Genomic DNA, 13,290 nt, shown 5'->3' with positions numbered 1-13,290 from the left:
ACCTGCAATCCAGCTGCACATATGTTTTACTTTTACATATCTCCTTTCCCGAACCCTTTACCCGCGTGCTGGCAACCTGTAGTGGGTTACCTCAGTTTCATCAAAAGTAAAAGGCCATATCCTACAAGCCCTTGCACCCCCCTCCACACCCACTGTATACATTTCCAATGCATACCTTTGACTCACTGCCCCCGCTCTCTGCTGCTCGGTAACTGAGGTTATATATCATCGACCTGCCAGTGCTGTGATTCCAATATGCTGAATAAGGGCTTGAGACCAGATATGCCTTTACTGTTCCTGCGCTCGCATGTCCTCATTCTTCCCGTTTTCTTTTCCCTGGGATGACTTACGTCTGATTCTTTGCCTATGTATTGCTATGTATCTTTTTGTTTGCTGTATGTGTATTACCTCCTATTGTATTTCTGAGTGATACCTTGTATTACCTGGACCTATTGTATGCTCTGAGTTTATTAATAAACTTTATGGAAAAAAAAAGAAGAAAATATCATCCAACTTTATTTATCATATATATGTGACACTTTAACAACAGAAGGAAAGAGATAGATTATTTACATTTCAAGGATCTATTTATACCATTTATATCATCAATGCTAAGAAACTGATTAACATATGACACGCCCCTCATTAATACCAGCCCCGCCCACTTATGTAACCATTAATCACACTACACATTGTACATATCTCTGCACACACCAGAGGGAGAGGAATAACTCTAGGGCCATCATTCATGGTTCACTATATAAACTGATGACCTGTAAAGGCTTTTAAAGCATTACCTATGGACAATTTTTGGTACTGAAGTTTGTGACCATTTCACAAGCACATGCCATTTTAAAAGCTTGACATGTTTGGTATCTATATACTTGATGCCAACCTCATCTTTCATTTTTCATCAAATTGGGTCATATATTGTGTTTTTCTGCACTGGAATTATTGTTAGTGTTTTTTTACTGAAAATATTTCCTTTTCAAAGACAGCTGTGCTAATATTGTGTGACAAAAAATTGTAACCACCACCATTTTATTCTCCAGGGTCTCTGCTTTCAGAAAATAAAAAAAAATATTTAGGGGGCTTTAAATAATCTTCTGGCCTAACAATGTGAATGTAATCATGTGCATAAACAAGCAAAATCAACTGGCAGCGAAAGACACAACAGCAACAATGTAAAAAATTATCACCAAATCTATAGTAGGAACTAATGGCCTAAGAAGCAAAGCCACCATATTACTCAACAAAGTTCCAACTAAACCCATCCAAGAAAATGGATCCCACTTCCCCCCACCCAGGTGACTGTTGGAACTCCTTTACCTTGTGTACATATCCCCTTCTGAGATCCTCATGATCTAATATAAATGTACAACACTCTCTGACACCAGTTTGAAGACTCCACCTTGATCTTCCGAGAGATAATCAGCCGCCATGCAGTTTTGTGACACCACCTTAGGTGATGGAGCAACTTCTGGTGTCAGCTCTGCTATACCATCAATGGTGTCATTGGTTATCTGATCCATGACTCCAGTACACCGGTTCATCTTACTTAGCCTAGATTACTTAGATTCCCCATCCCGTCTATGAAGGGCTCACTGCATAAAACATCTCCACTCCAGAGAAAATGTTTCTTCTCACTGGAAGGCCAGGGGAGTATTGGGAGAAATTGAGGCTTTCCCTTACAGATATGGGGGAGGGGCAACATAACTTAAAGTACAGCTATGGGTGGAATTGAAGGGAAGCCATTTTAGGGTGCTCCTTCCACACAAAAAGCAATGTATCTGGGAGGACTAGGAATCCATTGGACCAATGGGGATTAAACATTCTGCAATACATTGAGACACCATGAAATGTTACTGGCCTGTGATTGGCTCTCCTATTGTTAGTGAAGTGAGACTCCCCTTGTCGGTGTCATTAATGGAAAGAAACCATGTGAAATGCTTCCCCCACATCCAAAAAGGTGACCCCCTTGGGTTGGTACCCATCCTACTATTCCTGATATGAGTTTGTAGTCCCTGCTACCACAGGAAACATGCGGGCGATCATTTACACCTTTTACAGCAGGACAGTAAATATCATCCACTCTAGACTCGCTTGTTCCTCTAACAACACGAAGCATCAGGTCCCGACCATTACAACCTTGGCAGACTGACAACACCAGAGATCTTAAACGACATAGTCGTGCGCTGGAGCGAATGTGGCGTAAAACCAAATCTCACCAAGCATTCGCCCGATATAAATCTGCTTTCTTCACATACAATTCCTCCCTCCATGCTGCCAGACAAGCCTACTTTTTCATTCTCATCAATACCTTGTCTTCCAGTCCTCGTCGTCTCTTCTCTACTTCTTACTCTCAGCTTTCTCCACCTCCACCCAGTACCTCACTCACTGCTCACGAGATTGCAAATCATTTCAAAAACAAGATTGACACAATTAGTAGGGACATCTCCACTGCACAGACATCCATCCCACTTAGCATACCTTATACTAAACCTCCCTCAACACTTTCCTCTTTTGACCTCGCTACTACCAAAGAGGTCACTAAGGTTTCTCAGAAGCCCGTCTCACTACCTGCCCCCTGGATCCTGTCCCCTCACAACTACTACAGTCACCCTCTTCTTCCATCCTATGCTCCCTCACTCACATCTTCAATCTTTCCCTCTCTACTGGTGCCTTCCACTCCCCTCTAAAGCATGTGTACATCACTCCCATACTTAAAAAACCCTCCCTGGACCCCACCAACCTGAACAACTTAAGACCCATCTCCCTGCTCTTGTTTACCTTTAAACTCTTAGAACGCTTAGTCTACAATCGCCTGAGCTCCTAACTCACCGACAACAACCTTCTTCACCCTTTAAAATCTGGCTTTCGCTCACTACACTCCACTGAAACTATCCTACTAAACCTCACTAATGATCTACTAACTGCTAAAACCAATGGCCACTACTCCGTACTCGTCCCATCCAATGGCCACTACTCCGTACTCATCTCAACCAATGGCCACTACTCCGTACTCATCCCAACCAATGGCCACTATTCCGTACTCATCCCAACCAATGGCCACTATTCCGTACTCATCCCAACCAATGGTCACTACTCCATACTCCTCCCAACCAATGGCCACTACTCCGTACTCATCCCAACCAATGGCCACTACTCCATACTCTTACTACTTGACCTCTCTGCAGCTTTTGATATGGGTGACCAACCCCTCCTCCTCAAAAAACTCCACTCAGTTGGCCTCCAAGACTCTGCTCTCTCCTAGTTCTCCTCCTACCTATCACAGAGCTCGTTCAGCGTTATCTACACCTCTGCCTCCTCCTCTCCACTCTCTATTTCCGTAGGGGTCCCTCAAGGTTCCGTCCTTGGACCCCTACTCTTCTACATCTACACCTCCTCCCCCTACTCCCATGGTTTTAAGTACCATCTCTATGCTGATGACACACAAATCTTTCTACTCCTCACCTCACCCCTTCAGTCTCCTCTGGCATTACTAACCTACTAAGCGACAAATCGGCATGGATGTCACTCCACTTCCTCAAACTCAATCTTAGCAAAACTGAGCTCTTAGTATTCCCTCCAGCCTATGCCCTCTTCCCTGACTTATCCATCAAGATCAATAACATAATCATCAGTCCCTCCCCTCATGCCAGGGTACTAGGTGTAATCCTAGACTCCCATCTGTCCTTTCAGCCCCTAATCCACTGTCCAAATCTTGTAGACTTCACCTTCACAACATCTCCAAGATACGGCCGTTCTAAGCAACTTATTCAATCCCTTGTTATATCTCGTCTTGACTATTGTAACTCCCTCCTCATTGGCCGACCTCATTGCAGGCTATCCCCTCTTCAGTCTATCATGAATGCTATTGCCAGACTCATCCACCTTACTAACCGTTCTGTATCAGCCACCCCTATCTGCCAATCCCTCCACTGGCTTTCTATTGCCCAACGGATAAAATTCAAAACATTAATAACATATAAAGCCAGTTATAACTCTGCCTCAAATTACATCACCAATCTTGTCTCCAAAATATCACCCAAACTGTCCTCTCCGCTCCTCGCATGACCTCCTGCTCTCTAGCTCCCTTGTCTCTTCCCATGCTTGTCTCCAGAGCTTCCCCCATCCTCTGGAACTCTCTACCCCAATTTATAAGACTATTACAGCGCTGAGCGAACTATTGGCGCTTTAAAAATACTGTATAATAATAATAATATTGCCTGCTCTGCTCACTTTTAGGCGAACTGTGAAAACCTCTCCGTTTAGGGAAGCCTATCCTGCCCTCAGCTAATAATGGAATATTCTACTCTTCCTACCAGTCCATCCCCCACAGTTACTACCTTTTGTACCACTAGCCCCTCCCTCCTGGATTGTAAGCTCTGAGGATACAGGGCCCTCCTATCCCTCTTGTATTGAACTGTATTGTCTCCCGTTATATTGTAAAGCGCTGAGCAAACTGTTGGCACTATAAATCCTGTATAATAATAATATTAATGAGAGATGAAATGTGGAAAGGAGGCATTGATAATGGGAGAGGAGATGGAACATGTAATGGGAGGAGTGGACAAGGTGGGCTTAGCTGGAGACCTCAAGCCTGGCTGATCATGTATCAATAGTCAGAAGAACCTGGAATGGACTCTCCCACTGAGGCTTCAGAGGCTTGGTAAGATGACAATAGACCCCATCCTAGTCTCTGGTACGTAATCAATGCAGAAATTTGTGAATCCTCCGGTGATAGATTAGACCGGCATTAACTGTAAAAGTTTTGTCATATTGAGAGCATTAAAATGGCTTCTCTCCACTGTGACTCCTCTGGTGTCTGATAAGACTTGACTTCTGAGTAAAAGCTTTATCACATTCAGAACACTGATATGGCTTCTCTTCAGTGTGAACCCTCTGGTGTGTGATAAGATTTAACTTCACTGTAAAAGCATTATAACATTCAGAACAATGATATGGCTTCCCTCCATTGTGAACCTTCTGGTGTGTGATATATTTTCTCTCCATTGTAAAATCTCCAAACAAGTAGTATGAAATGACTCCTCTTATGTATACTTGGGTTGGACTTTATTGTAAAGCCATTGTCACTTCCAGAACACTGAAATTACTTTTCTCCTGCTGGATCAATGTGGAAGAGGGTCCAAACCATGACTTTTAGAACACAGATATGACTTGTATCCCGTGTGAATCCTCCAGTGAACTGCAGTAAAGATTTTCAGTCAATTAAGACACCCATATGTCTTGTTTTCCCTGTGACTCATGAAGACCAACATGACCGAAAACTAGATTCATCAATCTGCCTGTAGAGAAAGAAAAAAGATAGAATTCTATATAAAGGGCTACATAAAGTTGCTTTCTATTTTTAATGTTCATTACTAAATATATCTTATGAATAGAAAGAATATGTACAGCATTATCTACAGTATTTTTTAATCAAATAGATTTTATTAAGAAAGTTTATAAGTGCGCACAGTATTCCCAACATTCAGCCCAGACAATGGAGTCATACATTCTCACGTATAGGCAGTTGTGGCACTGTTACAGATCATACAGAACAATAACTTGCTTTGTCTATGGTGTCACTTTTACCTTTTATAAACAAATGAACAGAGAAAAGAAGAAACAACCTAGAACAATTCAGCTGTACATGGCAAGTAACTCCCCCCAGTACATACATAGATAGCTGACACCGATCAATGAGGCCCGTGTCTACAGGATCATACCCCAAGTATGGGTCTCCAATGTAGTCACCATTCAGTAGGATACAACTGGCCGTTCTCCTTCTATGGGGCTAAAACAGCTAATATTTTAAAAGCCTATGAAGAACTAACTAGGAGTGAGCAAGGAGTATCCAGCCATTTCTGCCAGACATACATCTCCTGGGGACATTACAATGTTGGTAAGTTCGTTTTTCACATGTTAATGTGGAGATCACCTGCTCAATCCACTGTTGTCTGCTGGGAGTTTGAGATGATAGCCAAGATCGGAATATTTTTTATGGTCACACAGCCTCACTATTGCTATATGACTTGTAATAGGAGGAGGTGTAAATAATTCCTCCTCTATTGAGACCAAGAGGCACACCCGAGGAATATTGAATACCAATGTATGCTGGTCATATCGTTCCACTTTTTGAATAATTTTGGACATCTCCAGAACATGTGTATCAAATTCTCGACATTACCGATACAATTGGGGTCATAAGGGGAAATCCCTCCTGTCCTAGCTGAACAATTGAGCTGGAGTCCTGAAAGCTCTATGCAAAAGAAATGACTGAGTTTCTGTGAAGAGGACAGAGAGATGAGAGGTATGGAGGTCACAATCACCTCCCACCACTCTCTCTTAGTTTCTCTGTTTCCCATTTCTTTCTATAAGTCTTCGGTAAGAGTCAAAAGATTGGAATAAATAGATGAGAGATCATGCCTTTCCCACTGGTGCCATCTGAAGCCCATTAACAAGTGTAAGAGACTACTGCAACTCCCTCCTCACCGGCCTACCCCAGTGCAGGCTCTCCCCGCTTCAGACCATCCTCAACTCAGCGGCTAGACTCATCCACCTCACCACCCGCTCCACCTCTGCCACCCCCCTCTGCCTCTCCCTCCACTGGCTCCCTATCGCCCAACGCATCAAATTCAAACTACTCACTCTGACCTACAAAGCCATTCACAACACTGCCCCTAACTACCTCACCGACCTGATTCCCAGGTACCACCCTACCCGTACCCTTCGCTCTTCACAGGACCTCCTTCTATCTTGCTCCCTGGTCTCCTCCTCACACGCACATCTGCAAGACTTCTCCAGGTCCTCCCCCATCCTCTGGAGCTCACTACCCCAATCCATCAGACTGTCACCTTCCCTCCTCACCTTCAGGCGCTCCCTGAAAACCCACCTCTTCAGGGAAGCCTACCCCACCCTCACCTAACTGCTGCTCTCCTTCATTCCTCCTACCACTCCATCCCCCACAGCCACTTCCTCCTGTACCACTACCCCCTCCCTCCCAGACTGTAAGCTCGAAAGAGTAGGGCCCTCTTACCCCTCGTGTGCTGTTCGTAGTTGCTGTAATGTTTCATGTATTGTCCCCCCCTCTATTGTACAGCGCTGAGCAAACCCTTTGGCGCTATATAAACTCAATGTAATGTAATGTAATGTAAGAGTGATGTGAAATCTGTATCTGATGGAAGTAGCAATCGATGGATGGGATCTAATGTGTCTACTAAGTCCCACCTGGTAAGATGTTGAAGTTGGGCAGATATAATATAAAGTCTAGCATTTGGTATTGCTAGGCCTCCTTGGTCTTCACCATACTGTAGAGTAGTGAGTTTGATTCTAGCTGATGGCTTCTTCTATATGAGTTCCCCAAACTGGGAGTCTATACTGGAGAACCACTTACAAGGTGTCCACATGGGAGCATTGTGGAGTATACAGAGGAATTGTGGGGTCCATATCTTCTCTTGTTCATAGATTTTATTGGAAAGAGATAATAGTTTTACAAGGAGCTGATAACAATGTGATTGCAGGACTCACCAACAGTAAGTCAGAAGGGGTACAACCCTTAGAGGTAACGTACAGGTTGTAATTTGTACACTACAAATAATATCTTCACACATTAAAGTGGAGTTCCAGTGAAAATAAAAAGTCAGCAGCTGCAAAAACAGCAGCTGATGACTTTTAAAAAATGGACACTTACCTGTCCCGCAATCTCGTGGTGTCCTCCCCGCAGCCCGTTTCACTGGCCGCCCTGTGTTCTCGGCGCCGGTATCTTCACTGTGGGCACCCAGCTGTGACAGCTTGCGGCTTCATGAGCGCGTATCCCTGTGCTTTGTGAATGGTCCTGTCCCAGAATACTACAGGGAGGGAGGGGGGAGGACAACTGATCACCTAGGTCAGGGGTGGGATAACTGCGGCTCTCCAGCTGTTGCAGGACTACAAGTTCCATCATGCCTCTGCAAGTCATAGGAGTCATGCTTGTAACTTCTGGTATTTGCAATGCCTCATGGGAAATGTAGTTCCACAACAGCTGGAGAGCCGCAGTTTGCCCACCCCTGACCTAGGTGATTGCAGCAGAAGTGGGAACGAGTACTTGTCAACTTCAGGTACTCCACCACCCCAAAAGGTGCCAGTTCTTATTGGAGAGTGGGGTCCTTAAGGCAGGACTTCCCCTTTTGGGTGGAGCTCTGCTTTAACTTCAGCAAGAGATAAGAGTGCTATAGTATCAAGGGAGGAGTGAATGTAGAGACTGAAACATGTTATATACTCTATAATATCATTTCTGGTACTCTCACAGTGGGAGTATAGATTTAGTACTTCAACCTGTATGCAGATATCAGTGGCAGACGAGTGGGTGACCTGTCCGCCTCACTGAAAATTCAAACTGATAGTGTAGGTTCCCCCAATTGGGAAAACCCCATAAGGGATAAAGAGCTAATGAGAGGAAAGGTGAAAAGGAAGAGAGCAATGGAGAGATAAGAGCAAGAGTAGTGAAGAAAGGGGTACAGATAAGGGGGGAGGAGAGGAGGTCCCCAGGGGGGAGGGTGTGTGCCTGTATAGAGTAGCAACTGAGTAGTGGGTTACCTAATGGACTCAGGACTACAAAGAGAGTAAGGTTTCATCAGAGTTTGAGGGTAGGAAATGGTCAACCCATGGTTGCCATAGTTGTTCATTTTTATGCACTCTGTCTAATAGGACGGCTTCTACTTTGACATGTATCGTGGCTCGAGTGGCACTATTCTTAGTTTCAGTGGTATTGAGGTGGGGGGATTTCCAGGCCTTCGCTATGGTTTGCTAAGCCGTGGTGGTGACCTACAGGAGTAGTTTGAATTGCCAGTGTGTCACTTCTTGGGCCTTATGCAAGTAAAGGAATGGACACTGGTCAACCGACCCCAGTCCAGTGTTGAGGAATGGCCTCAGCTGCCATTCTAGCCACGCCCTCTGATGCCTCTCACCCCGCCCACTAGGGCTTGGTCACACTGCATCCATCCCTTTACTTGTATTGGCTGACACTGGAATCGCTCTGACTCATGCTCCCTTCTTCTCACTTGCCGGTGGGGTGATCCCTTTCCTTCCATCCATAGCTTGGAGACACGCCATAAGGTATACTTCTTGGGGCTTGTTATTAACCATTAGCCGCCCGGCCAATGGCCGTTTGGCGGACGCAAAAACGCTGCAGCATTCCGGGTGCATGCTAATCACATGCACATGTCATGTGATTAGCTGTGGCCAAATCACAGCTAAGCACAAAAAAAAACCCTGAATGAATCGATGTCATTCAGGTAAATGCTTGCTTGTAGGAAAGTAATTCTTTGCTATAAGCAAATTGTGTAAAAAAAAAAAAAATACTGATCACTTCCCCAAAGTAGTACAATGTTACTATGGTAACATTGTACTACTTTGGTCATAGTAAAATATGGGGAAAAAAATCTTTAAAAAAATAAAAAAAAATGTAATAAAAAATTAAAAATAATAAACAAATTTAAAAAAAATAAAAAAAATATATATATATATTTTTCATACTGTCACCAGTCAGTGTCGCTGTTCACCGCCATGCCAGTTATATGATGACGCTGTACTGCACTGGTGACAGTATGTAAAAAAAAAAAAAAATGGTGAAAATAATTTTTTTAATTTTTTCATTTTCCGAAAAATTATGACAAAAAAAATACAACTTCAAAAAACTCGCCATTCCTCTTATGAAGTACGTCGGACTGTCTACTCTGCAAAAAGGGGTCATTTGGGGGATATCTGTACTGTCCTGACATTTGGGGGGATATCTGTACTGTCCTGACATTTGGGGGGATATCTGTACTGTCCTGACACTTGGGGGTTATCTGTACCGTCCTGACATTTGGGGGATCTCTGTCCTGTCCTGACATTTGGGGGATATCTGTACCGTCCTGACATTTGGGGGGATATCTGTACCGTCCTGACATTTGGGGGGATATCTGTACCGTCCTGACATTTGGGGGATATCTGTACCGTCCTGACACTTGAGGGATATCTGCACCATCCTGACATTTGGGGAATATCTGTACCTTCCTGATATTTGGGGGATATCTGCACTGTCCTGACATTTGGGGGATATCTGCACCATCCTGACATTTGGGGAATATCTGTACCGTCCTGACATTTGGGGGATATCTGTACCGTCCTGACATTTGGGGGATATCTGTACCTTCCTGACATTTGGGGGATATCTGCACCTTCCTGACATTTGGGGGATATCTGCACCGTCCTGACATTTGGGGGATATCTGTACCGTCCTGACATTTGGGGGATATCTGTACCGTCCTGACATTTGGGGGATATCTTTACTGTCCTGACATTTGGGGGATATCTGTACTGTCCTGACATTTGGGGGGATATCTGTCCTGTCCTGACATTTGGGGGATATCTGTACCTTCCTGACATTTGGGGGATATCTGTACTGTCCTGACATTTGGGGGATATCTGTACTGTCCTGACATTTGGGGGATATCTGTACTGTCCTGACATTTGGGGGATATCTGTACTGTCCTGACATTTGGGGGATATCTGTACCTTCCTGACATTTGGGGGATATCTGTACTGTCCTGACATTTGGGGGATATCTGTACCGTCCTGACATTTGGGGGATATCTGTACTATTCTGACATTCTTGGACCTCAAGAAATTAGATTGGCTGTCAGTACTTCAGGATTGATCAATATTCAGATCTATACCATAGTTTGTGAACTCTATAACTTTCCTACAAACTAAATAATACATCCTAATTTGGGTTATTTTCACCAAAGACATGTAGCAGAATACATCTCGGCCTAAATTTATGAAGAACAATTATTTATTTGTAAACTTTTATAACAGAAACAAAGAAAACTTGTTTTTTTTTCCAAATTTTTGGTCTTTTTTGTTAATTTAGCAAAAAATAAAAACCCCAGCGGTGATTAAATACCACCAAAAGAAAGCTCTAGTTGTGTGAAGAAAATGATAAAATTCTAGTTTGGGTACAATGTTGTATGACCGCGCAATTGTCATTCAAAGTGTGAGAGCGCTGAAACCTGAAAAATGGTCTGGGGGCAGGAAGGTGCAAAAGTGCCCGGTATTGAAATGGTTAAATGAGGCAGTGGCCGGATGGATATATATACTGTAACTTCTTCATAAAGAGCTGTAGGCATATGGAATATTTTGCACCAATACGTTTGAACAACCGGGCAGGTCCACCACATGTGAAGGTGGGTAACTGCTTCATAGCAGCCATGGAAACAAGTCAGGGATTAGTATGGAATGAATGCAGTAATCTGGGCAGGGACCAGGTACCTGAGGGGAGAGGTCTTTGCTATAGGCAGCACTGGTCACACATATATATATTAGGGCATCAACTCTTGTCGGCTTCAGCTCTGAGGAAAGGGACACGTCCCCGAAATGCATCAGCAGGCTGACTGCACCACCAGTCGGACTCTCTGACATCAGTTTGGGCCATCACTGTGGCTTTTTACGCTTTTTCATGTACATATTCTGAGTATGTTTTTTGTCTTTTTAATTTTTTTAAAAATAAAGCTTGGATAATGTGCTAGGTGTTTGCACCGCCTGTGTGATTTTTTTCTTTTTTACCAGGACATGAGAGTTTTGTGGTTAGTCTCCATGGCTGATATATTTTGGGAGGAGGATTTCCAAATGTAGATTTAAATCCCATTCCCACTTGGATGTATATGGTATGAAGTGTAAGGTGGTGGAGCTGGTAGCTGTGTATATAAGGTGGAAATCAAACCTCTGACATGGGGGTCACATTTACATATGTGTTCAAACCTAGTCATGTCTGGGAGGGAGGGGGTTGGTGTGTAAGTGGGAGGAACAAAAGTGATTGATCTGAAGATATCTAAAACTTTCAGGTCTAGATATTTTGTGGGAGTCACATAGGGTTTGGAAGGGTATAAAGGAGTCTGGTGCTGGGAAATTGTAAGTTTGAACTAGACTAGCTCTAGGACAAGCATGAAAAGAAGATGGAGGCATCCATGCTGGATAAAAGCCTGGATTGAGGAGGTATGCCATGAGTGGGTTATGGGGTGACTGTAAGGTGTATCAGAACTCTAGACTGTCCCAGATAGACAGGTAGTGTTTAGTAATTGGGTTTTGGAGTGAGCGATGGTCTCTGGAGTGTAGCCATAGCAAATTGACAACTGATGGAGTGTGCATGCACGGGATCTCTGGCGAACACATGTCCCCCTGAGGCTCCGCACCACAGCGGGAGAAACAGCCTCTTCGCCACCACTCCCAGCTCGCCCCATCCTCGCTACCGCCTCCGCACCATAAGCGGCACCCCGGGAACTGGCCACAATGGTCCGGGGAGCCGCAAAACATCAGCGCGGCCCATAAAGGAAGCCCTTGGTCCGTGCCTCCTCCAAAACGGCCACCAGCTTCAGTTCCACAAAGTTCCTCCTTCTCAGCTCTGCAGCCTGATCCAGACCATAGCATCATGGAGTCTGACAATGACCAGCGGACACCTAACGCTACACCTACTGCTGACCCCATTAATCCTGTACCTTATGACTTTCTTAAACAATTTGAGGAAATGCTGCACCAAACCCTAAAGCAGACCTCCGAACATATCACAGACAAACTATCTAAAGAAATACGTGATCTAGTGGTCCGCGCATCTAAGCTAGAACACAGGGTGGACAACCTGGACGCAGCTGTTCACACATACTCAGATGAACTTGAGGCATTGCATGATGAAAACCTAACGCTCCACTCCCGCCTTGAGGATTTCGAAAACAGGGCCCGCTGCTGAAACATTCGCATCCGCGGACTTCCTGAAACCATCACCGACGTCCTCTCCACGACTACTGCCCTACTCTAAGAACTCTCTCCTGCTATCCCGATTGAACGCTTAGAAATAGATAGGGTGCACTGAGCTTTGGCCCCATGCAGACCGAACAGCCCTCCCCACAACATCATAGCTAAATTCCATTATTTCCGCACCAAGGAAAAGATCGTTCAAGTGGCTCGAAATGCAGGCACCCTAACCTTCCAGGGACATACCTACCAACTATTCCATGATCTATGCCCCGCCACCATTGCCAGACACCGGGCTATGAAACCCCACCTGCAAATCCTTCATCAACATGGAATTACGTATTGTTGGAACTTTCCATTTGCTGTTCGATTCTCCCACCAATCCCGCGATTATATTTGTAGATCTACCGAGGAACTACTGGATGCCCTCCGTCACCTCCAACTCTTGCGGACACCCCTGAGGGATCACGCAGAAGGTCTGCTTCCTGTTCGCCCCAGAAAGCCCACCACTCCGCT

The 13,290-nt window shown here is 44.5% G+C and overlaps 1 long non-coding RNA gene across 1 annotated transcript in view; it reads right to left on the bottom strand.

Moving 5' to 3' along the window:
• Positions 1 to 492: 492 nt before the first annotated feature.
• The window catches only part of LOC149434750 (uncharacterized), a 41,702-nt gene continuing 28,904 nt past the window's right edge, over positions 493 to 13,290 (bottom strand). The window contains exon 2 of the long non-coding RNA XR_016308628.1: positions 493 to 5,309. This is a non-coding gene — a long non-coding RNA (uncharacterized LOC149434750). The remainder of the gene's footprint in view (positions 5,310 to 13,290) is intronic.

Source organism: Staurois parvus, unplaced genomic scaffold (assembly GCF_062004578.1).
Source record: "Staurois parvus isolate SC_StPar_1 unplaced genomic scaffold, SC_StPar_1.0 ptg001688l, whole genome shotgun sequence".
Classification (NCBI taxonomy): domain Eukaryota; kingdom Metazoa; phylum Chordata; class Amphibia; order Anura; family Ranidae; genus Staurois; species Staurois parvus.
Note: the sequence above shows the minus strand (reverse complement) of the source record. Positions and strands in the feature narration are given on the sequence as shown.